This window comes from Epargyreus clarus, unplaced genomic scaffold (genome assembly GCF_041222505.1).
Source record: "Epargyreus clarus isolate Ecla_fem2 unplaced genomic scaffold, WU_Ecla_fem_2.2 ptg000016l, whole genome shotgun sequence".
Classification (NCBI taxonomy): domain Eukaryota; kingdom Metazoa; phylum Arthropoda; class Insecta; order Lepidoptera; family Hesperiidae; genus Epargyreus; species Epargyreus clarus.
Window position 1 is genome coordinate 3,911,936 of NW_027332224.1, and position 27,598 is coordinate 3,939,533.

A 27,598-nucleotide genomic window follows, 5' to 3' on the forward strand; every position below is an offset into this window, starting at 1 on the left:
TATTAATTATTATGTATATGGTATTATTATTAATACTTAATACCAGTATCAGTAAAAATATCAGTTCCATAATATTTTATACTCTTGTTCATTATTAAATGTTATTTGTAATACTTATTAGGTAAATTGTCCAAGTAAATTATAATTTTAACAAAACCTATTTATATGTTTTAATATTATAACTATTAATTCAAATCTTCGTAGGTACATCAGGATTTTTTTGTTAAACTCTACATTAATTTGGTTTTTATTAAAGTTTTTGGTCACCTTGATTTTAGTGTGCGTTGATGTCTTTTATATGGAAATATTGTTTTTACGACATTTGTAATTACTTGAGCTAGTATGAAACTTTTGATACATAAATATATTGTCTTTATTTGTTTTTATAGTCTAATATGGTTTTATCCTATAATATATCCAGATAAAAAGTTTTAACACTGATTGATAAACAACGCACAGCTCATGATATGCTTATCTAGATGCATGAATTTTTGAAAAAAAAATATCTTTAGGTACATAAAAGGCGATAAAAAATCATTTTAAAAATAAAATTGTGGCCCTAAGAGGCTTAAAAGGAAATTAAAGTTTTTCTCTGACTATTAAAATAATATATTTCATTAAAAACTAGATGGACTTTGTATAAAATTGTCGTTAACAATAATTAATTTTGTAGGCATAATACACAAGGGTAGCACATCTGTTCCACCTGAGGTAGCACCCCATTTATTTGAGGTTGGTGACAGATGTCCGGAAATGTAGTGAGATGGTCTGCATACTCATGCCTACTTACTCGTATTTACTAAACTACATTCAAATATTCTTAAAATTGTATTCAAGCATCTCTATAGATATACAATTTGATTATTTTAAATTTAAAACATTGAGATAACTGCTATTATACTATATAGCTAACTCATTTTAAAATTAACTTAAAAATAAACTTCTGTTATTATGTATGTATTTTTCTCTGAACGGTCTAATTCTTAAACTTAAATTAAATAACAGATTTCAATGGTACTTTCATAGAAAGATAGAACTTTCTTCATGAAAAGAGTATCTGCCTAGTAACAGCAGTGTTGAGCGCTGCTGTGTACTGGTTTAAAGTGAGTGGTACGGGAGACATACTTATTCGAGACATTCCTACTTAATCGTCAGAGGTTGCAATGCATTTGTGGATGTGGCTCATCTCAGATAGCATTCTAATCGTATCTGGGGTTACAGATGTCCATGGGCGGGAGTAGGCACTTACCATCAGGTAGACTGCATGCTCGTCTGCTACTTCTATATTATAAATAATTAGAGTTAAAAAAGGAAAAACCACGCTAAAATCGCACAAGGCAAATCGTTAATCCTGATTCCTGACGATCCTAATGAGGAGACTGGGATAAAAATATTTAAATCGTGTATTGTCATCGGTTCTTGATAATTGTTCAAAATTTTAAATTAATCGGACCGTTCAAAGTAGGTAAAAATCGAGTTCAAAGATTGCGTTACATACGTACAGGTCAAGCTAATAAAAGCGTGGTAAAAAGCCATGTCTCATCCCGTTAAAGTTTATTCAAATAGGATAATAAAACAAACGTGACTACCATCGACGGTAAAAAACTACAACTTAATGCATTTTATTAAAATGGAAAAAGTTATTTCTGGAGCCGACGCATCCCATACTGCTTTTATTGGTCCTTTTAGTATACTCAACTATAAAAAGCCTTAAGCTGACCAACCTACCCCAAATTTGAACCATATTTCATAAATATAAAGACCAGTTTAATTTGGCAAAATCGGTTGTTATAACAATTTGAAATTAGCGAAAATAAAACTTGATTTACTGAAGGCGAGTTGCAAAAAATAAATTTGCATTGCAAAAAGGCTTCCAAGGAATATTTGCGGCCATTACGCTGTCGGCGTTTAAACTGAATTGAAATGGCTCTTAAAACGAGTTTGGAGGCTGCGTTTTTAAGGTTTTGTTGCAAGTTGATATTGAAAGAACGACCTGTATACCCTTAGTATGAGTTTTTACGTTTTGACAAATATAACTGTTTTGGTATTTGTTTACGTATTTGTCCCTACATTTCCAATTAGCGGCCCTAGCGGATTGTATCAGAAGTGATTGGAAATATATGGTAAATACGCAAACAAAAACAAAAACAGTCATTTTTGTCAAAACGTAGAAACTCATACTATGGGTACTGTATATGTATAGTATGTATACGTATAAGTTAACATGAGAATAAAGGGTGTTTTTTTATGAGAGTAGCAGACGAGCATGCAGTCCACCTGATGGTAAGTGGCTGCCGCTCATGGACATCTGTAGTCAACCCCAGATAAAATTAGATTCCTACCTGACGTCGCCCACAAATACGCCGCTACCCCTGAGGATTAAGCTGTAATACCTCGGAAAAGTATGTCTCCATTACTACAGCCTTCAAACCAGAACACAGCAGCTCTTAACACTGCTGTTATAACAGAAATAGGTGTGGCGGTGGTGCCACCGGAGTCAAACCACAGAGGCTTTACCATCTTCGACAACTGTTTCAATCAACCATCGTCATCTTTTATTCATGGATTTGTTAAAATTATGCACAGACAATACAAAAAAATGTAGAAATATATATAGTTACGTAGGTGCATTAAATATGAATGCACGAGAGAGAAGGTAGTGTGTTTTATGTGTTTGCAGCCATATATGTTTGTGTGCGTGGGAATTAAATACTTGCAAATATATTATATCGTCTTCTTGCATGTGTATCTACTCTATTAATAAAGGCTTTGTTTGTGTGCAAACAACAGTGTTAGCGCTGCTGTGTTCTAGTTTGAAGGGTGTGGTAAGAGAGGCGAACTTGTCCGAGGCGTTCCAGCTTAGTTCTGAAAGGTAGCAACGTATTTGTGGCCGATCTCAAGTAGGACTTTAATCCTATCTGGGGTTGATTACAGATGTCCAAGAGCAGTAGCCACATACCACCACATGGCCATCCTTTCACTATTTATATAATAAAAATTGTAATAATTAAACACATATTAGAACAGGAAAAAATAATTAACTTATAAGAGAAGTATAGCTTAAAATCTGTCAAACCTTTTAGGCCGCAGGGTGTGTCAAAAATGAGATATACATGCGCTGGAATAACATTACCCTCCACTGTCGGGTAAAAATATAATTATGATTTTCAAATGCAGTCGTAAAAATTGGGTATAACTTTTTTGATATATCCAAGGACTTAAAAAGCTTCAAATTAGAATGTTCTAAAACCTCCACCTACAATCGACAAACTCCATATTAATATCATATTATTTCTTATATCGCATAAAATATCCCCGTTATGGTCTACCAAGTTTTAAATATCCTTTTCTGACATCATCGCGGCTTTAAGGTTTATTTTCGATAGAGCTATAGAGCCTTTTGCGGCTAAACTGGTTGTATGCGCCCGCGCAACCAGTCTGACAGTGATCCGTGAGGGAAACGAACGCGCGGTCGCGATGCGAGACAAAACGATATTTATTAACGAAAACGAACCACTTTTACGCCAAAATTAACCCCCTAAAGGGCCATTTATCTATTTATCTTTTTAAAAAGTTGTCGAAAACGCGCGAAGTTTTTTTTAAGCGTAAAGTTCAAAAGCATATGGTCTGTTCCAAGGATGTAATTTTTTACTTTTTTCGAAGTGAGCTCAAAGGAATGTGGTTTTAATGTGCGTACGCCAAAAGACCAGTGTTGTGTGGTGAATGTGTTTTACGAAGGTGTTCTTCGCGGAGTCGCTGTGATTAAAATAAGTTACAAAAGGTGAGGCTTTGTCTTTCATTTTTTTTAGTTTTAAGTGTAATTATGTGTACCAAAAAGTGGATATAAAACTTTATCTTTAAGTTTGTAATTAAATATTTTTGAACATTTCATTAATAATATATTATTTAAAATTTATATATAATTATATAAATAGTCAAAGACAGGATAGTTTTTTATGACTATTATTATTACCACATTTTGTTATTTTTTTTTATTAACTTGGTAAAATTTAGATTAAGTTTCATTTCGACTATGTAACTATTAAAATAAAACTAAACTTAGTAAAATAGTATTTTTTACTAAGTTTAGTTTTATTCCCAACATTACATTTAAAACATAGTTTTTAGATTACAAGTATCTATATAACTTTACATTTATATCTATTTACCTCAATTTTAATATAATTCTATCTTCTACAATATTTAAGTTTCACTTTATAATTTACACATCAAACTAACTTAATTATTATGTACATAATATATAATTTAAATGTACATACATACATATTTATATGTAAGACTCATCCTACCTTACGTAATCACCTTCTTATTAATTTATAATCAACTTTGTTTTGAAAAAAAAAACTGATGTTATTAGGAACGAGCTTTTGCCCGCGGCTTCGCTCGCGTTACGAAGTAATATTTCATCCCCTATTTAATCCCCTTGCGGGTAGAATTGACCAAAACCCTTCTTAGCGGATGCCTACGTCATAACATCTGCATGCATGCCAAATTTCAGCCCGATCCGTCCAGTGGTTTGTGCTGTGCGTTGATAGATCACTATGTCAGTCAGTCACCTTTGAGTTATATATATTTAGATATTAGCTACAAATTAATGGAATACCATAATCCCATAGCCTTATTATAAAATAAATTATTTGTTATATCAATCGTAGTCCTCCAAAGGTGGAAGGTTGTAACCAAAACATCATTCTACCATCTCTCAATCTAATAGGCCTTTCATAACCTCCATTTCGTCACCTTTAAAGCCTCCAGCCTTAAATATATTAAAGGTAACTATAGATATAAGTTCCGTTGGAGATCCCGGAGTCCTCCACGTAGCGCCAAGAACGGCCCCTGGAAGTTTTAGTGGTTAAAATCCCCTATAAGCGAGTATCGCTCCCACGGTAGGTACGAAGGTTCCTCCTGTCAACAAAAAATAGTACTATGTTTTAGTATGCATGTATGTACATATGTAATAGTAATAATATGTATATAAAAATAACATTTAGAGCTACCCAGTAATATTTGAAGTCTTTCAATGTTATAAATTATATATTTACAATTTATATACTTTTAAGAGTATATTTACTGTCTTATTAAATAATTTTCAATCTTTCCAATCATAAAATGTTTCTATTAATGTATATTGGTCTCTTCAGTACTCCTCATTCTATTAAACTATTATATTTAGACTATATATTGAGAAGTCTATTAGACTATAGTCTATTTACACTATACATCGACGAGTCTATTACACTATAGTCTATTAGGATGGTTGAAAAGAAAGTCATCTTTACAGATCAAGCATATTATTACACACATGTTTTTTTACAATAACTTTTTTACTACATAACTACATAAGATAGAGCTACTTTTAAATATAGAGACGTTTTAATACAACATATTTACTTTTTTGTTGTCAAAAGCGATAAAGATCTTTATTAAATAACGCAGACAAAGGCTTGTAACAACGTGTTTTTTAGCCGTAATAGTTCATTGATTGACTCTACCAACTGTTTCACAAAAACTGACTCTACTGACTCGGAAAGGTCGCGTTGATTCAACCGTAATTGAGTGATAGAGTTTTTTGTCAAATACCTTATTTATTTGACTACACTATGTAGAGATGGTAATTTTAATTTTAATTGTTTTTTTATTTAGTTTGATATTTATTTAGACATGCAGTTAGTAACCCTATTAGGAATTGTCATAAGGGTGATATATTTTTCTATTTACATTAGAGCTCGTTAAGACTGTACTTTGAAGTGTGTGATGAGGTATTTTTTTAAAAAGATGTGTGGAGGTTACCCCTGAGGACTAAGTTAGAATGGAAAAGTCTCCTTTATCTCCTTTCAAAGGGCGATGGAAATAGGCGTGGCGATAGTACCGCCCAAGTTAAACTACAAACTACGTACACCCTTTAAACTTAAACACAGCAGCCCTTAACAATGTATTATAAAAATACTAGCTGACCCGGCAAACGTTGTGTTGCGATATAAATAAAAAAAATGTTAAGGGTGAACAACCCTTATCACTTAGGGGTATGAAAAATAGATAGTAGCCGATTCTCAGACCTACTGAATATGCATATAAAATTTGGTGAAAATCGTTAAAGCCGTTTCGGAGAAGTACGGTACAGTGTGACACGAGAATTTTATATATAAGATTATGGTGCCGCCGGAGTCAAAAAGGATTCTACCACCTTCAAAACCTTACAGAGCCCTTTATTACTTATTTGTATATAAATTTACGTAAAATATATAATATTTATAGAAGAATCTCCATTATTTTGTAACGATTACCGATCACGAGAAAAGCAATTGCATGACGAATTGCAAACTGGTATAACATTCATTGTAAGCACGCAACCACCTTGAAACACTGATCTTCTTACATGTTTGTTATTAAACTTTTTGAATGTTTGAAGTTATATGATTATACAATATTACTTTGGTATTTTTTAGGAATTTAAATTTGTATGGCTTATATTAAAGTGTCACACTTATAACACCCTTCAAACTCATAAGGGTACATTTTCAAAATATATTAGGACATGTACGAGTAGGTACAGTCTAAATTAGATGAGCAGATGAGGATTTCAAAAGTACCTATACACCTATAAATATCTGAACACTCTTAGCACCATAAGATGAACATTGTAAAGTGTCAAAAGTAGATGAACACTAACGCGTCAAAAGTAACTGCACACTGATAGTAGCTAACGTCACTTATATAATATGTCACTGTTATCACGTCAATATCGAGGCGATCCAGCTCCGCGATACAACGGACCTAGTGAGAAGACTCAAACGGACTAAACCCTTTGAGCTTGTGCCATGACACAGTGTAGTGTTAGTGAAATAGTGATAAGTGAACATTATAGAACACAAGAACAATGTGTCTACTCCCTTATGTGTTAAAACAAAGAAGTTCAGTGTCAGAGGACGCCGCCTTCATTATATCATTATTTAGCAATTTAAGTTAGCATAGCACTCATTAGTCTTAAATTAGGCTAGATCGTAATTAATATAATGTACCTATTACTCACTTGGTACTTTATACAAACAAAAAACAAACTTGTGTTCAGTTACTTATGAACGCTTGGCTGTATAGGTATTTTTGGAAACTTAACATTGTCATCTACTTTTGGAAATATTCTTCCTTCGAGAGGATCCATTCCCAGCAGGGGGGCAGTAATGGGTTGGACAATATTTATACTGATAAAAATACTGTATATATAATGTATTAAGGTTAGTAGAAGTCTCTGTTTTTCTCTCTTCACATACTTTTCCGAGGCATTCCAACTTAGTTCTCGGGGGTAGCGTTGCATCAGTGGGCGATCTCAGATAGGAATCTAATCCTACTTCGGATTGATTACAGATATCAATGAGCCACTTACCATCGGGTAAACTGCATGCTCATGTGCTACTCCTATATTATAAAAAAATATTTGATCAGGCAGATTTGCAATATTAAATAAAAATGAGTTAACATTGAATCAAATTACCGCACTCAAAGTACCAGGTACTGTACACTTAGTATGAGTTTTTACGTTTTTACAAAAATGACTCTTTTTGTATTTGTTTACGTATTTTCCCATACATTTCCAATCAGCGCCCCTAGCGGACTGTATCACAACTAATTGGAAATGTATTGGAAATACGTAAACAAATACAAAACCAGTCATTTTTATAAAAACGTAAAAAGCCATACTAAGGGTACTATACCTTGTAAAGGGACAGTTTCGCAACTTGTTAGGTACTCACGAGTTCCGGCTGGAATGACGTCAAGTGTGGGCGCTGTGGGCGATAACCTTGACTCGTAGCAGATTCGGTGTCGCTTGGCTTGTGTATAATGTGACTTTGCTTGTATTGTATATAATGTGACTTTATATAATAGAAGGTAGAACCATTTGTGGTGCAACGGTGGCACCATCGCCACATCTATTTCTACCTAATAATAGCACTGCTGTTAACACTGGTTAAGCGCCGCTGTGTTCTGGTTTGAAGGGTGTGGTAAGGGAGACATACTTTTCCAAGGCGTTCCAATACAGTCCTCAGGGGTAGTGGCGCATCTATGGCCGATACAGGTAGGAATATCTAATCCTATCTGGGATTGATGGTTATGGGCGGCAGTAGACATTTACTATCAGGTGGAATACATGCTCTTCTGCAACCCCTATATTATAAAAAAAAAATACCTCAAAAAATAAATTAAAAGTTGCTAATCGTGAGTAGGTACCCGTTATAAATTAAAATGTCTGAATTTCACGCTAATTTTAGTCTAAAATCATACATGACTTTATATAATTGGAGGTAGAACCCTCTGTGGTTCGACGGTGGCAGCACCACATTTTTGCTAATAACAGCAGTGTTAAACACTGTTCTGTTCTGTTTAAGAGTTTGGTATGGAAGACACTATAATTAATCCCCAATAAGATTACATTCCTAACCGAGTTTAGCAACAGATAAGTTGGTACCTCTGAGGTCTAGTTGATCTCGAAAAAGTATGTCTTCTACTAGAATGTAGTAACTTAGTAATAGGGTTCCGTTTTTACCGTTTGAGTACAGAACCCTAAAAAGTGCTAAAAATGTAGACATATATAAATATTAACACATAAATCATTCTTGTCAAAATATGTAGGTAGCAATTTGCATAATTGCAGCCGTGCTTACAAATATGGCAGAGGTACTGCTATTCCATCCTAATAGGTAGCTAGATTAATAATGTTAATTTTTTTACTGAGAAGTTCGTTTCAATACTGTATTTGGTATGTGATAAATTGTTAGAAACGTATGAATTCAAAACTGTATATTCAAAACTGTTATTTTTATATTTATGCTTTTAATCGAGTCAATAAAGGTTGTAATCAAAATCACCATTTTTGTATCGGATTCTCGCTTATACATTATAGAGAAAGAGAGGGAAATAAAAGTTTAAAGTTACTAATCTCTTCAGTTGAACCACGATGAAGTCTTCAGTTTTTTTCGACAGTTCAGGAGACACCACCGCTATATGCTTATTTCTGACTTATAACAACAGTATAGTACTACGTGTAAACACTGTGTACTGTTCCCTTACCATGAGTTCTCAAAACATCCCACAATTTTACGTTACGTTTACTCAATTCAATATTCTGTTCCGTTTGCTTCAGTAGACTGAGTAAACGTAACAATAAGTAAGTGCTCAAGTCTTTCTGTCTGCCTCACATGTTCGCAAAAAAGAGAGACAAAACATAAAGCCATTTTGTCAATTTAGACATTTATTGTTACTTTACTATAGTTTTGATACAATCCGCTAGGGGCGCTGATTGGAAATTGTATTCTATTGTAAAACAGTCATATTGGTCAAAACGTAAAAACTCATGGTAAGTGTACTGGCGCGAAGTATGGTAAAGTGAGACACATATATGAGTCGTTCCAACTTAGTCTTCAGGGGTAGTTACGCATTTATCAATATATCCAATTTTACGCACCAAAAATCAACATTTAACAAATTTCTGACTACTAGAAATTGTCAAAAGTCGTTCTTTAGTAATTTTAAGTAACATATTAATATATAATCTAGCTATCTATTTACAAACTAAAAATCTATATACAATATATACAAAAATATAATTTAAACAAAAAAAGAAAAATTAAAACTTAAGGAAATATAAAATTAAATATAAAACAATGAGTCCAAATCACTGCCTCCCGGTAGAGTCCCAAGAATGCTGTAGACAAAAATTGCATAGCTTCATTACGGGAATAAATCGTCGATTGCTGACCCTAAAAGTAAACGCGTTTAATAGCTGCAAAAAGTCGCCGTGTGTAACTTTGACTTATATGAAGGTGTATGAGAAATTTCATCGTAATTGTTTTATAGCGATGATTACACATCAAAACTATGAGAACGTTGCAACGTATTACGCATTTTAATAAAATGACGTAAATATTTCCATTGCAATCTGTAATCGTAGGTCTAGATATTACTTTTTTTTACAAAACTGAAGTAAAATATGAGTATGTAGTTCTGATAATCATCATCATCATTCATGTCCCACTGCTGGGCACGGGTATCTCAGAATGAGAAGGATTAGGCTTTAGTTCACCGCGCTGGTCAAGTCCGTATTGGTAGTCTTCACATACCTTTGATTTTTTTTTAATATAATAAAAAAACATACCTATAGTCTGATTCATAATTAGGTGTCCAAAACATAAACAACGTCGGGACCTATCAAGAAAATATGTTTCAAATGGTAGTTTCTTATTTTTGACGATATTAAAGTAATTAAATAATAATCTAAATAAATTAAGATCAATTTAGATTTTCCAATATTTATATGCCTCAATTTCTTTCCATATAGTAATAATAATAAAAACAAGGCTTATGGTAGAAGATTTAAATGTGATAATGGTAACACAGTCGGGATCCAAAACATTTTTTGGGCCTCCATTTTTAAGTTTCGTTTAAGTTTTTTGTTGAGTTTGTGAACTTTTTTTTTCTTGTTATTTTGTTAAGGTTTATAATACCTGTAATCGTATTTTGACACTGACATTTCTTTGTTTACATTTTGGACACCTAATTTTGAATCAGACTATACCTAAACCTCAAACTATTCCCTGCGTCGTGGTTACTATACACACATACACAGACTAGTACAAAATAACCAGAACGAAAAACAAAATTCATCATTTGCATTTAAAGGCTCTATTAATATCTCTATTATATTATACTTCTCTATTAGAGTTCGATGGGTGACAGTGGTACCTCCACTACTATCACACCTGTTTCTAGCGTTATTACGTTTCGGTGGAAAGGTGTGTTCCGATATATACATATGAGACGGCCGCCTTAGTCCTCAGTAACGCATCTATAATCGGCTTCATATAAACCTGTTTATGAGAAGTTAGTCACAAACGTCCTTGAGAGACAGTGAACACTTACCATCAGTTGAACTGTTATTTGTTACGCCAACTACTACTACTTTAAAAAATAGAACTACTTTACTACTAGTACTTTGAGAAAATAGAAGCCTGCCGACAGGAATAGAACCTACCACCACCAGACCGGAATGACAACATAAGTTATTTTCAAAAAACTTTTGTATGTCAAAGTAATCTGTCTTAGCGTAGGCAAGAAGGCCGTATTGGCGAATCAGTAACGCCTTCGTCTGCCCTTGTTGCCCATACCGGTTGAGGTTGTTCCTAAAACGTCTTCTTGTAATTACTATTATGAAATCAGACGTGAGAAGTAAAGAATATTTCGTAGTCTAACAGGCTTAGTGGTTGAAGCTCGGTGTTTCGATCGAGAGGTTCGAGGTTCGAATCCCAGGCACGTCTGATTTTTTGTTATGTTCGTATTACAAATTAATTATCACTTGCTTTAACGGTGAAGGAAAAACGGCGAAGGAAGGAAAGAAACCTGGATACTTAAAACCTTTAAAAAACCTCTTCTTCGGGGGCGGCCGAGGCACAAAGGGTTGCGACCCCACCAATCCTTACTAATATTATAAATCCGAAAGTAACTTTTTCTGCCTGTCTATCTGTCTGTCTGTCTGGTTGTCTCTTCTTCACGCCTAAACCGCTGAACCGATATTAATTAAATTTTGTACAAAGATAGTCTGAGACCCGAGAAAGGAAATAGGATAGTTTTTATCCCGGATATCCCACTGGAACTAGGGATGGCGACTTAAGATCGATTAATCGAAGAATCGATCTTTTGGACCCAAAACATCCATTATTTTAATCGATATTAGTAAGGATTGAATCGTAAACTATGCATTTTATCAAACGATCATCTTCAGCAAAGTTGAAGGTACGAATTTTCAGTTTTATGTATGTTAGTATATTATATTATTTTCTTGTAAACGCGGGCGAAGCCGCGGGGTAAAACTAGTTAGGATATAACTTTATACCGACCCCCTGTGACCGACCGACCGCCCTGTGCGGAGAGACCGGACTATGTGTGGGAATAGACCTGTGCAGTTTTTTGAAACTGTGCAGGCGACCGGCGCTAGATCAGAGATCAATTTCGTGTGACACCGTACGGCGCATCATCGTCTTCAATCGAAGCCACCGCAAAAAGTACCCTTAGTATGAGTTTTTAGGTTTTTACAGAAATGACTGTTTTTGTATTTGTTTACATATTTGCCCATACATTTCCAATCAGCGCCCTTAGCGGACTGTATCAGAACTGATTGGAAGTGTATGGGAAATACGTAAACAAAAACAAAAACAGTCATCTTTGTAAAAACTTAAAAACTCATACTAAGGGTACAGGCATACTAGATGCTCATTTGCTAATTCAATTGTAAAGTCTCTATGGAAACATTGTGTACTCTACGTAGAGCGGTGTAGTAATATTTAAGTAAAAAGTGGGTAAGAGCAACGCAATGTTATTAGAACTTGGCTACTAAAAGAAACAGCTGATACAAAACGGAAAGGCGCTTGTGATATTGGGTATAATCGTGAGAGAAATGCTGATTTGAATATTGAATTTTATAATCTTTGAGCCTTGTTAAGCCTCTGCAATGGAGTGACGTATTAACAAATACAAAAAGTTGTTATAAAAAATCGTAAAAACTCATACTTACGGTACAGAACTGACTGAAGTGCCTGCAACCCATTTATGGCCCACTACTGAGCACGGGTCTCTCCTCACAAGTGGAGAAAGCCTGGAGCATACTCCACCACGCTGCTCCAATGCGGATTGGTGGAGACAGGTTAGTGGCCAACCCGTTTGTCGGATGTTTTCAAACCGCCTGAAAGGCCTCCGATAAGGTTTAACGACTGCCATCTATCGACAACAACCGGGACCGACGGCTTAACGTGCCCTCCGAAGCACGGAAACGCGCATGAAATTTTTGCCACTAGCGGTCACCCATCCAACTCCCGACCGCGCCCGACGCTGCTTAACTTTATTGATTGTTTTCAATCAACACAGCTAGCGGGGCTATGCGCGCTTCAACTGACTGAAGTGCGTCCACCAAATTCCAGTCGAACACATACAAAGTGTACACTTAACCTTCCAGTTAGACTTATACTCTTAACTAAATACCACCCACACATACGTCATCACAAAATATCCCAACAGATGATTCACTGTAATTAGCATACAAATATGTCTTAATACCCGAAAATGGCTACCATTTCCAAATTGCTTTACGATTTTGAAATATTTTGAAAGAGTTATGAACTGATGTTTTGTAAAAGGTTATTGAAAGTTTTCGTAAGTGTAATATGAGCATAGAAGAGTGATGTAATATTTTTTTTACGATTAAAGAGCTTAATGACCACCTGATGGTATATGGCACCTGCCACTAATGATATCTGTACCCTTTGTATTATTTTTTACGTTTTTACAAAAAATATTGTTTTTGTATTTGTTTACGTATTTGTTCATACATTTCCAATCAGCACCCCAAGCGGACTGTATCAGAACTGATAGGAAATGTATGGGAAATACGTAAACAAATACAAAAACAGGAATTATTGTAAAAACGGAATAACTCATACTAAGGGTACTGATGGTAAGTGGTAAATGCCGCTAATGACATCTGTAACCAACCCCAGATAAAGCCATGCTCGTCTGCTACTTCTATATTATTCAAAGCTACGTTTATTTTCCGCTTCTATTAAATAAAATACCCATTTCCTGTCCAATTTCGAGATTATTTTCCGAAATTGTTCACAATTCACAGAATATTAAGTAATTATCAAATACCCAACATCACTAAGCATCTATTTTGGCTAAACATACCTAAACTAAAAAAAAAACTAAAATATAACCATTCATAGCAAAATAACCTTTATCACTAATAAATAAAAGATACATTCCTATACCGTTTACGTAATACGACTAACATATAAACAGACATTGCTTTTGAAAAATAAACCTTATTTTTCGTTGCACAAGATCCAAAACAGTGAAACACGATCAAAGTTGGCAATGCGTGTTTTAAAATACATTTGTCAAAGGAAATTATCCTTTATTACAAGGTGATAAAGTGTAAAATATGTGTGTGGGTGGTGTCCTCGGCCCAAGGCCTCATGTAATCACCTGTGGCTTCTCTATAAAGAGTATGACACACTTGACGAATATAGTTAATGAGATTACACCTTAATACATGCATATAATATAGTTAGTTACGTTTGAAAATTACTTCTCAATTCTAAGTGGCTAGTACCGCTCATGGACACCTGTAATTAAACCCAGATAATATTAAATTCCTACCGGAGGGCCGCCACATGCGCCGCTACCCCTGAGGACTAAGCTGGAATGCCTTGGAAAATTTTGCCTCCCTTCTCCCTTGAAACCAGAACACAGCACTTACCTAACACTGCTGTTATTAGGCAGAAATAGGTATGGCGGTGGTACCGCTGGAGTCGAACCGCAGAGGGTACTACCACCTCTAAATCTTATAAACCAATAATATTTCTCAAGTTCTTATTAACTTTAGGGTACGAAACCCTAAAAAGAAGGATAACACCACACACACGGAACATTATATTGATACACAAATTGCATGTGTGTGAGTAAGAGCTATGATAAATTACGTGAATGTTAAAAATCATAACTTTTTATGCGATGTCCATTTATATTTGTAACTTAACGAATATGGTCATTTATTTTTATCTAGCTAATATAAAAATTTACAGTAACGTAATAACTAATTTTAAATCTTTAGTAGACATGCGTTTAGAAGATGACTTTTAATTTTTATTTGACTATCAAATTGCACCAGTATAATTACGTAACTCATTTAAGAGCCCCACACAGACATACTTTTAGCATCGTCTTTTGAAGGTGGTAGAACCCTCTGTGGATCGACTCCGGTGGCACCACCGCCACACGTATTTCTGCCTAATAACAGCAGAGCGCTACTGTGTTCTGGTTTGAAGTGTGTGGTAAGGGAGACATACTTTTTCGAGGCATTCTAGTCCTCAGGGGTAGCGGCGGATCTGTGGCCGACCTCAGGTAGGAAACTAATCTTATCTGGGGTTGATTGCAGATGTCCATGGGTGGCAATGACCACTTAAGGTGGATATATCTATAAAATTATATAAGTTATCTTCATCAACCCATTACTGTTCCACTGCTGGGCACGGGTCTCCTCTCATAAGGAGAACGATTAGGTCATAGTCCACCGCGCTGGCCAAGTGCGTATTGGTAGACTTCACATACCTTTTAGAACTTATTTAAAAAAATCTCTCAAGTAGGTTTCCTCACGATACTTTCCTTCTATAAAATTCTATTTTCCTGTTATTAGAATTCTTATTACCCATGCATGTTTATTCCCCTTGAAACTAGAATTCTTATTAACCTTTAAAAATCTATTTCCCTTGAAATAAGATTAGAATTATTATAAATATCAAATGCAAATCATAACCCTCACTCGATGATATCATCCGCATAATAAAAATGAAGTCAGCTTTTCAATTAAATTATAATAACACTTTATCTAGTGATCGTAGGTATCTCTGTAATTATCAGGAAGCGCAATAAAACTAGATATTCTACTGCTTTTATTATAAAATATCTAACGATATATTTATATCGTACTAGTTTTTGCCCGCGGCTTCGCCCGCGTTTAAAGAAAATAATGACATATTAACATACATAAAACTGAAAATTCGTACCTTCATTGTAATGACAGTGGCGCCATCTGGTGAAAATTGGTCGTACCAGCTCTGGAACCTTCGTGGGATCATGGACAACAACTTTGCTAAAGATCATCACTTGATCAAATGCATGGTATACGATTAAATCCTTACTAATATCGATTAAAATAATCGATTTTTTTGGTCCAAAGGATCGATTCTCCGATTAATCGATCTTAGATCGACATCCGTAGTTCCCGTGGGATTTCCGGGATAAAAACTAACCTGTGTCCTTTCTCGGGTCTCAGACTATCTGTGTACAAAATTTCATTATAATCGGTTCAGTGGATTAGGCGTGAAAAAGAGACAGCCAGACAGACAGACAGAGTTACTTTCGGATTTATAATATTAGTAAGGATAAGGATTTTATTATCTAGATAGATATGATTGTATTGGGGTATACTTCATCATGGTGTTCCAGTTCTGAGTGGGTTGTTTTTTTTTGTATCGCAAGTGCAGTCCACCCGATGTTAAGTAGCTATTGCCGCCTATGAATAACAGTAATCAACGCAGATATGATTAATTCTTACCTGTGCAGAGTTTAAAATTGTTGTTTTTAGACAGAAATGACTTTGGTGGTTGCATTACAAAACCTTCAAAATACATAAGTAAGCTGTGAGTAAAGCAATTTAAAAAAGTATTTTTTTCTCCTGAAAATTAAGTTGGATTAATTCATGTACTTAAGTATTTCTGACATACCACGGTGCACAACTTAAAGCTCAACATAGAAAATAGAAATAGATAAAACGCAAGGCAGCAAATATTTCTATCTTAAAAACGGCAAATCCTTATTTCCTACAACCTAGCTTCTAAGAGCTGTTAGATAGACTTTAAATATTCATAACTACTAACAAACAAGTATAACAAGTCCACGGCACATGTGTACACACCTTAACACATGATGTCACCCAGTATGACGTCAGATACGTAACTACGGATTTGAACAATCGATCTGTAGGTGAGTGGTTTTCCCTCAAACATTTTCTGTATGCCTACATTACAATAATCTTTGTAATAAGTGATGTAATTTTAAGGTTAAAGATTTTTTACCGAATACTTTTCGAACGTACCTATGTATGTATGTTTTTTTTCTGAGGAGAAAATACAATTACGTATCATAGGGTCTTGATGTTTTGGACCCCGTATGTCAGACTTGGCCTGGTAGGGATCTGTACCGACTAAAAAACCGATCTCGTCTACTTTCGTTGCTCCCCGTGGAATCACCGCTAAGTACTATCCAGAAATGTAAAACGAAATGTTAGTAATGTAAGTATGCATGTTTGTGGATATGTATGTATCATATTCTTTGTCACGCTCTACAGCCCAAAGGTCTTGAGGGATTTTAACATATGAGGTGTCATTGGATTCGTCTAAATTATGGGAGTGACATTCGCTATTTTTAATCAGTCGGATCGTTTTTATAATAATGATTATTAGATAGATTTTAAATTGAAACAGCGAAAGAACATGCAGTCTACCAGATACTAAAGGTCACTGTCGCCTATGGACATCTGTAATCAACCCCAGATAGGATTGGAGTCCTCTCTAAAGTTGGCTACAGATGCGCCGCTACCCCTAAGGGCTAAGCTGAAATGCATCTTATGTAAAAGTATGTCTCCGTTACCACACCCTTCAATACAGACCACAGAAGCGCTTAACACTACTATTAGTTAGAAATAGGTGTGATTGTGATGCTTCCGGAGTCAAAGCATGAAAGTTTTTCACCTTTTTATTCAATAATTCATTTATATTTTATTAAATATGGATATTTTTAAAAAATAAAACCAAAGTAATACTTGCACAAATGTCAATATCAAGTAAAATTAGCACAATCTGTCCTATAATTTGACAAAACTGAACTAGCTAATAGAATTATGTCATTCTGCACTAAAAATAAAAAATATGTAATACTTCGAGTACATTCGTTAAACATTACATAAGTTGCCTTTTGGACAATTGACACACGCCAAAGGTCGCACACCAAGGCGAGGCACACGACCAGTATAACTTGATCCATGGTCACTGATTATATTGACAAGAGAATATACACATATGTGTTTTTGTTTTAAGTGAAAACTTCTTTAGCGGCATTGTGCACGATTTGTGATGGGTAAGAAATGTTACACTCACAGGACACATGGCCTGTACCCTTAGTATGAGTTTTTACAAAAAATACTGTTTTTGTTTTTGTTACGTATTTGCCCATACATTTCCAATCAGCGCCCTTAGCGGATTGTATCAGAACTGAATGTACGGGAAATAAGTAAACATACAAAAACAATCATTTTTGTAAAAAAGAAAAACTCATACTAAGGGTACAGTTTCATTTTGCATTAATACATAATAATAATTCTATTAACTTTCAAAACATTTGTAATTCTTGTGATAATAATGTATATAATTGTTATTAAAAAATCCTTATAGATTGTACAATAAATGTAATTTTGAACATGATAGAAGCTTATGTGGTTCGACTTCGGAGGCACCGACGCCATACCTATTTCTATCTTATAACAGCAGTGTTATGCACTACTGTATTTAATCCAGGTTTGTCATCAAGTTTGGTGTAATTGGAGTAATTCAATCAAAAAAAATATTTATTCTATTACATACAACAATTAACAGTATTTATAAGATACCATATGAGTTTTACACTAATTAGAAAAAACAATGTTCGTTTACCATTTAAAATACTATGGACTGACATATGCAATTTTAAGTAAATATTTAAATAAATAAGAAATAAAAATATGAATTGTTTGAAAGAATAAGCATAATTAATGCGTATTTATTTATCAAGATATGCACGTACATTAATATTCATATTTTAAAAATAATTGTTAACAACAATTACTATTTATTACCATCATCTAGCAAATTTGTCAGACAGATATGCTATTATGTTAATTATATAAAGTATTATACGTAGGTACGAGTACATACTATGAAGCAAGGTAAAGTAAATAACAAAATTTAGCTTTTTGTGACCTCAATTACAGCTGATATAATAGACATAATAATTTGGCTGGATTTGCATTTCAATAGCAGAACTGTGTTATTTTAATTAAAATCTTAATTAAATAAAATATTACGCAAAAAAATAACAAAATAGTCCAAACAGAGCTCTCCTCCAAAGCCAGCGATGCATTGGCGACTCCTCTGGTGTTGCAAATGTCCATAGGCGACGGTGACTACTTTCCATCAGGTAGCCCGTCTGCCTCATCGTTTAGATATAATTATAAAAAATGTTAAATGAATTAACTATCAAACAATCCGTTAAATAATAAATGATTTGTTAAATCACTGTACTTAGAAATTGTAAAAAAAATATTTTGTTAAATAATATTTTAAATAACTATAGTTACACACTGTAAAAAAATCTATGATTTTTAACATATTAATAATATGAATTGTTTTTCTTGATCGAACATAACGCCATACCGTGTTTTTTAACTCAATTAACCCTGAAAATCCGAGTATAAATACCAAGTATAGAAGTTTGCTAAGATCAAACATTTACATAATTTCGCAGAGGTCTCACTATACTGGTCTTAAAGACATAATATTTACGGACCTTGTGGCAGTTGTCTTCCTCTTAGTAAATAGTCGATTATTACGTGCTATTGAATAGTTTCTTCGTGCTATTGAGATATGCTGTGAAAATTCACACCGTTTACTTCATGGGTCATGGAAAATGTTTTAAGGATTCCGTATAGAAAGAAACTCTTAGCTAAAGGTGGTAGAATCCATTGTGGTTCGACTCCATCGACACTACCGCCACACCTATTTCTACCTCATAACAGCAGTATAAACGTTGTTGTGTTCTGGTTTGAAGGGGATGGTAAGGGAGACAGACTTTTCCGAGGCGTTCCAGCTTAGTCCTCAGTCCTACATACAAACATAACATTGGTTATTAACAGAGTACCTATATTCAATCGATTTTATTAATACAATAATTATAATAAAATAAATTGCCACCTTCATGACCTTCATAATCATCTGATTATGTAGATATATGAATACTAGTTTTTGCCTGCGGCTTCGCCAGCGTTTAAAAGAAAATAATATGACATACTAACAACAGAAAACTGAAAATTCGTACGGTCATTGGAATGACAGTGGCGCCATCTGGCGAAAAAAGGACGTACCAATTCTGGAACCTTCGTGGGCTCATGGACAACACCTTTGCTAAAGATCATCACTTGATCAAATGCTTAGTTTACGATTCAATCCTTACTAAGTCATATCGATTAAAATAATCGACTTTTTGGTCCAAAAGATCGATTCTCCGATTAATTGATCTTAGATCGCCATCCCTAGTTCCCGTGGGATTTCCGGGATAAAAACTATCCTATGTCCTTTCTCGGGTCTCATACTATCTTTGTACAAAATTTTATTAAAATCAGTTCAGTGGTTAAGGCGTGAAGAACAAACAGACAGACAGACAGAGTTACTTTCGGATTTATAATATTAATAAGGATATATAAGTAAGGAAGTAAGGATTAATAAACAAAATTCAAGTCCTCACCATAATTTCGTTAAATAAACCAAACAGCCATAAATAGATACGCAAAACAATAATACAAGCTGGTAACTTACATTATGCACGTAGATATGAAACTGTTACATTTTAGTTCGCAAGGCCGAGCTCAGATGTGGTACCCTTGCGTAACACGAACGTGACAGTAGAGCCAATGCACTATCTGATTATTATGTACATACTATTTGGACGCGAAGTATGGTTGTAATTTGGCTATTCGAGAAGATTTCTTATCACCAAGCGGACTGTAGGTTTGCTACAAAACAATAAATAAACTACAGAATTATTATAAAGACAAAAAAATACTTTTTAATAATATAGGCTATATTGCCACAATTTAGGCGAATCGAACGACTCCTCATAATATGTAAAAATACATGATAATGTTTGGGCTGTTGCCTAGGGCGTGCCAAAAAATACATGGAAACGCCCGAAAAATTAGTGAACTCTACCAACGGACTTGGACAGTGCGGTGGAGTATGGTCTAATCCTTATCATTCTAAGAGACCTGTGCCCAGAAGTGGGACAGTAATGGGTTGATGACGACGTTTTTAATGCATGTATATCTTTTAGATTATCTGTTGTAATTTGTAGCATCATTTTCTTAATTGTAGAAAAGATAGAATTAAAATAATTATGTGAAAGGTGGAAAGTGTGATAAACATTGGTAATCTAGATACTATTGTCACGTTATAGAGTTTAAGACCTCAAATGAACCTACTTCGCTTATTTTCTATTAAAATTATTCCTAATTATAAAAATGGGCACGGGTCTTCTCTCAGAAAGAGTAGGATTAGGTCATAGTCCACCGCGCTGGCCAAGTGCGTATCGGTAGACTTCACATACCTTTGAAAACTTTTTTTAAATTTCCCAGGTATACAGGTTTCCTCACAATGTTTTCCCTTCACCGTTTAAGCAACTGCTAACTAAATTCTAATCTTCTTAGTCGTTTCACTCTTGTCAGAGCGGTCGTGGTCATCATGTGTTGTGTGTGGGGGCTGATGTGACTCGCCTCACGACATTTCGCCATTTCTCTCTATTGGTGGCCAATCTAGAGCACTCGTGTACAGGGCCACCTACAGCTGATTTTACTTGATCTGTCCATCGCGTGGGTGACCGTCCGCGAGGTCTGGTTCCCTCCACTCTACCCTGCACAACAAGCCGTTCAATGGAGTCATTATTCCGTCTTGTGACATGCCCAAAGAACTTGAGAATACGAGATTGTACTACTACAGATAGACGCTGTTTGATGCCGAGTTCTTGGAGGATGGAGATATTTGTTCGAAACTCTGTCCATGAAACTCCAAGCATTCTTCGCCAACACCACATTTCTAGGGTGTCTATCTTTTTCTTTTCCACTTCTCGTAATGTCCATGTCTCTGAGGCGTATAAAAATATGGGAAACACCAAAGTATATATCAGCCGGGTTTTAGTGGCTTTGGTGATATTTCTATTACGCCATATCTTCTTAAGTTTGTCCATTGCAGTCCTTGTTATTGTCATCCGACGTTTGATCTCATCTATGCAGCCGCCATTATTAGAAATTAATGCTCCAAGATATACATACGTGTTTACTACAGAACAGTTCGCAATTTGTGTTACTTGCGGGGAGTTATTGGTAGTACGATCTATAATCATAATTTTGGTCTTAGTGCGATTTATTGTTAACCCGATTCTAATACGCACATAAATTTGAAAACTGAGACGTGCTTGCCTGGATTTTGAACTTCGGACCCCTCGAACAAGAGTCTAGAGTTTCTTAACCACTAGGCTATCACTGCTACAAAATAATGTGTTTCCCTGATACAGGAAGGGCTTGTCGTCACTTACATAATTAACACAATTGTAATGATAAATTACATTATGCACCTGTTCTTACAAAATCGCACTTACAACATTTTCCCATAAGACAATGGTGGACGTGTATTGCGAACTCTATGTAGAGCTGTAGAGTTAGAATACAATGACGATAAACACTGGTAACTTTGGTTGCAACTCTTTATAGTCCTATTGCTGGGCAAACTGGTTGTTGTGTTCTGGTTTGAAGGGTGTAATAAGGGAGACATATTTTTCAGGAATTCCAGCTTAGTCCTCAGGGGTGGCGGCGGTTCTGTGACTGTGACTGACCTAAAGTGGGAATCTTATCTAATTAGGGTTGATTTAAGATGTCCATGAGCGGCAGGAGCCACTTACCATTAACCCCAGATAAGATTAGATTCTTACCCAAGGTCACAGATGCGCCATTACCCCTAAGGACTAACCTGGAACGCCTCGAATAAGTATGTCTCGTACCACAACCTTCAAACCATAACACGGCAGCGTTTAACACTGATGTTTGGCAGAAATAGGTGTGGCAATGGTGCCGCCGGAGTCGAACCACAAGGGGATCTACCACCTTCATAATATTTTTAGCGTAATTCTCAATTCATAAAACATGATTACAAGCTAACCTCATATATTATCTCCATACTAAGTAGTCTTGGGCGTAATAGTTCGAAGCTGCGATCGTTCAAATTAGTTCGCGGCTCCTAAACGAATAAGTTCGCCCTCTTAGTTCGTCTGCTCCCAGCTGCTTGCCGAGCAGTGAGAACTTAACAGATGAACTAAAAGACCGCATGATCTGCCTTTTTTGTATCAATTTGTATATTTGCATTTAGTAGGTTATACGATAAAATTAAGGAATGCATGAATTAAAAGGTTTGAGCTCTAAAGACGGGATAAGCCTCATATAAAATATTCATACAATATGACTATATTAGTTCGTTTACCGCCATTTTTTCACTGGTTCAGTTAGGAGCTTACGAACTATGGAGCCCGAAATCGGGGATCTAGTTCGCGTAGCTCATCTGTGGGAGCGCTCTTTCGAACTAGTTCATTCGCGAACTACACAAGACTACTGCATACAATATTGAGGACAGAAGTCATAATTACAAGCTAGACTCATATAATACTTAAGAAATGTATTCAATTGAACAGTAGCGTGACCAACGAACCGTGTGGTTATTAACCTTCGAACTACATTATGAGAGACTTAGGTACATTTACATAATTTAACCAATATTTGAACCTGTATTTTTAATATTTTTTTATATAATTTCGCTTGAAATGTGGTAGAATTGTTCACGTTTCGACAGCGGCACCACCGCCACTCCTATTTCTGCCCAATAACAGCAGTGTTAAGCGCTGCTGTGTTCTGGTTTGGAGGATGTGGTTATAAAGAAACTCACATGACATTCCAAATGAATCCTCAGAGATTTGTGTGTGTGGAGAATCTGTGTGTATTTTAAACTGTTAAAGAGAACGTTAGAACTTCAATATTATCCGAGTTATATTTTTAATATGAACATTTATAGGAAGCAATGATCACTTACTAACAGATGATCTGCTCACTCATTTTCTAATTCACCTTTAGTTATGTAATTGCTAGAAAAAGTTTTTATTAAACAAAATGTATAAAGCAGTCGTCAGAGTTAGAACCAGATCTGTTTATAAAAAAAATTGGTAAGATATGACGTAAGTACACACACCTTTGAAAAGCTTATTGGAAAATTAGACAATACATTTCAAAAACTCATTTATGCACATTATTAATAACTAATAATCCCTCCAATGTTTTACCAAATAATGCAATTTGACAATATCTACCTCGTAAAAATCTCAAATCTCGATCTCTTTTACGTAAAATTACATACTTAGATTGATTTTAAATAACCGGCATTAGTAAGTAACCAATTACGTCACACATGTAAGCCTGTTAGCTAGTTCCAAGTATAAATAAACTGGTTCTGACCGTAACTAATATGTTTGTGCTTTAAAGTCATGCATAATCGCTATAACGGTTAATTTGTTAACTTTTCTCCGTTTTATGACTTCATATGCGTAAATAACACCTAAATGATACATAACTAGATAATCTCGTTAAGATTCCTCTATGTGTATACTCTCCCATAAAAATATAAGATATCCTGTAACTTATTTACTTATTCATTTACACAGTTGGCGAGATTACAGCTTGCGCCAATGCCACACAAACACAATATTAGCATAAATAAACTTGAGATAAATAACGAAAAATATATAAATTATTTTATTTAAAAAACTTCTCGTTATGTTAATTTTTACCCAAATTTATTTACACTTGTGAATTAGCTACCTATCTCACAAAATAGTTTATTCATCATTGAAATTTTTCATTTAGGATGTAATTGTCAGAGGACGCAATTTTATTTTTTGAATGTCAAGGGGAACCCTTCCTAGTGTTAAATAAAATTTTTTGGGAACTCTTGTCCCTCGGTCGCCATCTTGGAAATATACATGTATGTTTCTGATATATGTGTCAAAATCCGTCAAGCCGTTTGGGGCTAGGGAATACGACATACATATATACATACGCACAAAAAACGTTACCTCCTCCTATCAAAATGGCACAAAACGCCAATTATTTTTATAAAAAAAAATTGCATACTTTAATACAAATTTTAAGACCACACTAACAATTTAAGACCACACAACCATAAGACCCGTGTAGCAAACCTAGCAACGTGTCCAAACCAATACAGATCTAACGGAACCCAATGGATGTAGAGTGGTCGTGGCTCGTGACGTAATATGGCAACCTTGTGCAACGGACCGGTACAGTCGCGGCCACAATTGGTGAGAGCAATTGTCATTCGAGATTCAAATCTCAGGCACCTCTAGATTTATTTAATGTGCGTATTAGAAATTAATTATCCCTTGCTTAAACGGCGACGGAAAACATCTTGAGGAAACCTCTATACCTGAGAAAACTTAAAAAAAAGAAAGTTTCCAAAATCACGTTACGTTACGTTACGTTACGTTACGTCCTTACTTTACGTCGGCTATAAATGCATTGCTACCACCGAGGATTAAGCTGGAACGCCTGTGATAAGTATTTCTCCTTTACCACATCCAAATCAGAAGACAGCATCGCCTAACACTACTGTTAATAGACAGAAATAGGTGTGGCGGTGATGCCGCCAGTGTCAAGCCATAAGGAATTCTACCACCTTCCTTACTTTACGAACCTGCCTGAATAAGGGCTGAAATCATTATTTTATGATGTGACCCAATTTAAATTAAACTAGTGATCTAAATACAGATACAAAAGTTAATTCAAGAGTCAGATAGATGTAGAGTGGTCGCGTACGTAATATAGCAACCTTGTGCAATTGGCGACCGGTACACTCGCGTTGACAAGTTACTTACTTAATTGCAATAATTAAAAAAAATAAATCTAATATAAATTATAGTGTAATATAAATTGAATATAAGTCGCATCTAATATAAATTGAATATAAGTTGTTGGTTACATGTTACTTACTTAATTGCAATAATTAAAAAAAAAACTAATATAAATTATAGTGTAATATAAATTGAATATAAGTCGCATCTAATATATATTGAATATAAGTTGTTGGTTACATGTTACTTACTTAATTGCAATAATTAAAAAAAAAACTAATATAAATTATAGTGTAATATAAATTGAATATAAGTCGCATCTAATATAAATTGAATATAAGTTGTACATTTTCATTTTATAAATAATTTTTTTAATTAAAGCAGTTATAGCCTAGTGGTTAAGAAACTCGGCCTCTCGATCGAGGGGTCCGAGGTTCAAATCCTAGGCACGCACCTCTGATTTTTTAAAGTTATGTGCGTATTAGAAATTAATTTGTCACTTGCTAAACGGTGAAGGAAAACATCGTGAGGAAACCTGCATACCTGAGATATTTAAAAAAAATCTCAAAGGTATGTGAAGTCTACCAATACGCACTTGGCCAGCGCGGTGGACTATGGCCTTATCCTTCTCATTATGAGAGGAGACCCGTGACCAGCAGTGGAACGTTAATGGGTTGATGATGATGATGATGAAATAAAATTTTTGAACATCTCGTATTATTCTAATAGTAATGATATGAAATAAATAAAAAAGACATGTAATTAAATATGTTTCTCTACTTAAATTAAAACAATATATCTAAGTAAGTACATTTCAGGAAAAAATATCCATCTATTATACAATACAGCCTTATTAAATTACACCTCAATACGTTACTCCATTGCAGAGGCTCAAAGATTAAATTCAATATTCAAATAAGCTTTTTTACACCATTATACCCAATATCACAAGCCTTTCCGTTTTGTATCAGCTGTTTCTTTTAGTAGCCACGTTCTAATAACATTGCGTTGCTCTTACCCACTCTTTCCTTAAATATTACAACACCGCTCTACGTAGAGTACACAATGTTTCCATAGAGACTTTAGAGTTAGCAAATGAGCATCTAATCTGATAGTAAGCTTACTTGTTCTAGTGGACAACTCCAATTAGTTCTGATACAGTCCGCTAGGGGCGCTGATTGGAAATTTATGGGCCAATACGTAAGCAAATACAAAAACAGTCATTTTTGTAAAAACGTAAACACTCATACTAAGGGTACTGAACTCTAATCTAAACTAAGTTGGAACACTTCTGATAAGTTAAGATATACATACGTTTAAGATATGTCTCTCTTACCTCCCTTCAAATGAGAACTCAGTAGCGCTTAACACTGCTGTTATTAGACAGAAATAGGGGACAACTATTTGAAACTGTAGTATAATAATTGGGCGTATATTGTGTAAAGGAGAGGGATTAGATTAAGCGGGTTTGGAGAGGAGTCGCCCTTAGGAAGAAAGGAGAAAGAATATTTAAGCAGGATAATCTTTTTTGTATATAACAAAAAAACAGATACTTCTTTTTTCAGACCTCTCCCTCTTAAAATAGGGTCAGAAATAATTTGAGAAGTTAGCCGACCTACTTTTTTGTTTCTCTCGCTGCCACAGCTTTTAGACCCCACAAGAAAGCTGCAAGAATAATATTTTATTTAATATTTTAAGAGCTTGTTAAGAAATAATTTGAGAAATTAGCTGATCTAGTTTTTTGCTGTCACAGCTTTTAGACCCCACAAGAAAGCTGCAAGAATAATATTCTATTTAACATTTTAAGAGCGTGTTAGACTAATTTAGTCCTATTTTTAATAACACAGCAATAGCATATGAACCGGTACATTGACACACTTTGTTCGTCCTTTGTTATGTAACGCTAACGACCCACTTTCCCACATTGTACTGTGGTTTGCATCTCCAAATATATGATTGAATGTTAAGATGTATAGTCCACGTAAAACTACTAGTCTGCTCTGAATATAGAGATGAATCGCGTCGCTATAGTAAATTGTATGACTACACCTGTACCCTTACCATGAGTTTCTATGTTTTGTCAAATATGACTGTAAGGGATACATAATTTTCCGACGAATTTAGCTAATGTCTTAAGAATAACGGTGATCTGTGGCTGACCTCAGATAGGTTTATAATCTTATCTGTGATTGATTACAGATGTCTATGA

At 34.8% G+C, this 27,598-nt stretch overlaps 1 protein-coding gene across 2 annotated transcripts in view; it reads left to right on the forward strand.

Annotated features, from left to right (window-relative positions):
- Positions 1-3,420: 3,420 nt before the first annotated feature.
- pio (zona pellucida domain-containing protein piopio) overlaps positions 3,421-27,598 on the forward strand; it is a 67,348-nt gene continuing 43,170 nt past the window's right edge. The window contains exon 1 of one of the 2 annotated variants that reach the window (XM_073081725.1): positions 3,421-3,781. The gene's annotated coding sequence lies outside the window, so the exon portion shown is untranslated. The remainder of the gene's footprint in view (positions 3,782-27,598) is intronic. The other variant, XM_073081724.1, reaches the window with a different exon arrangement.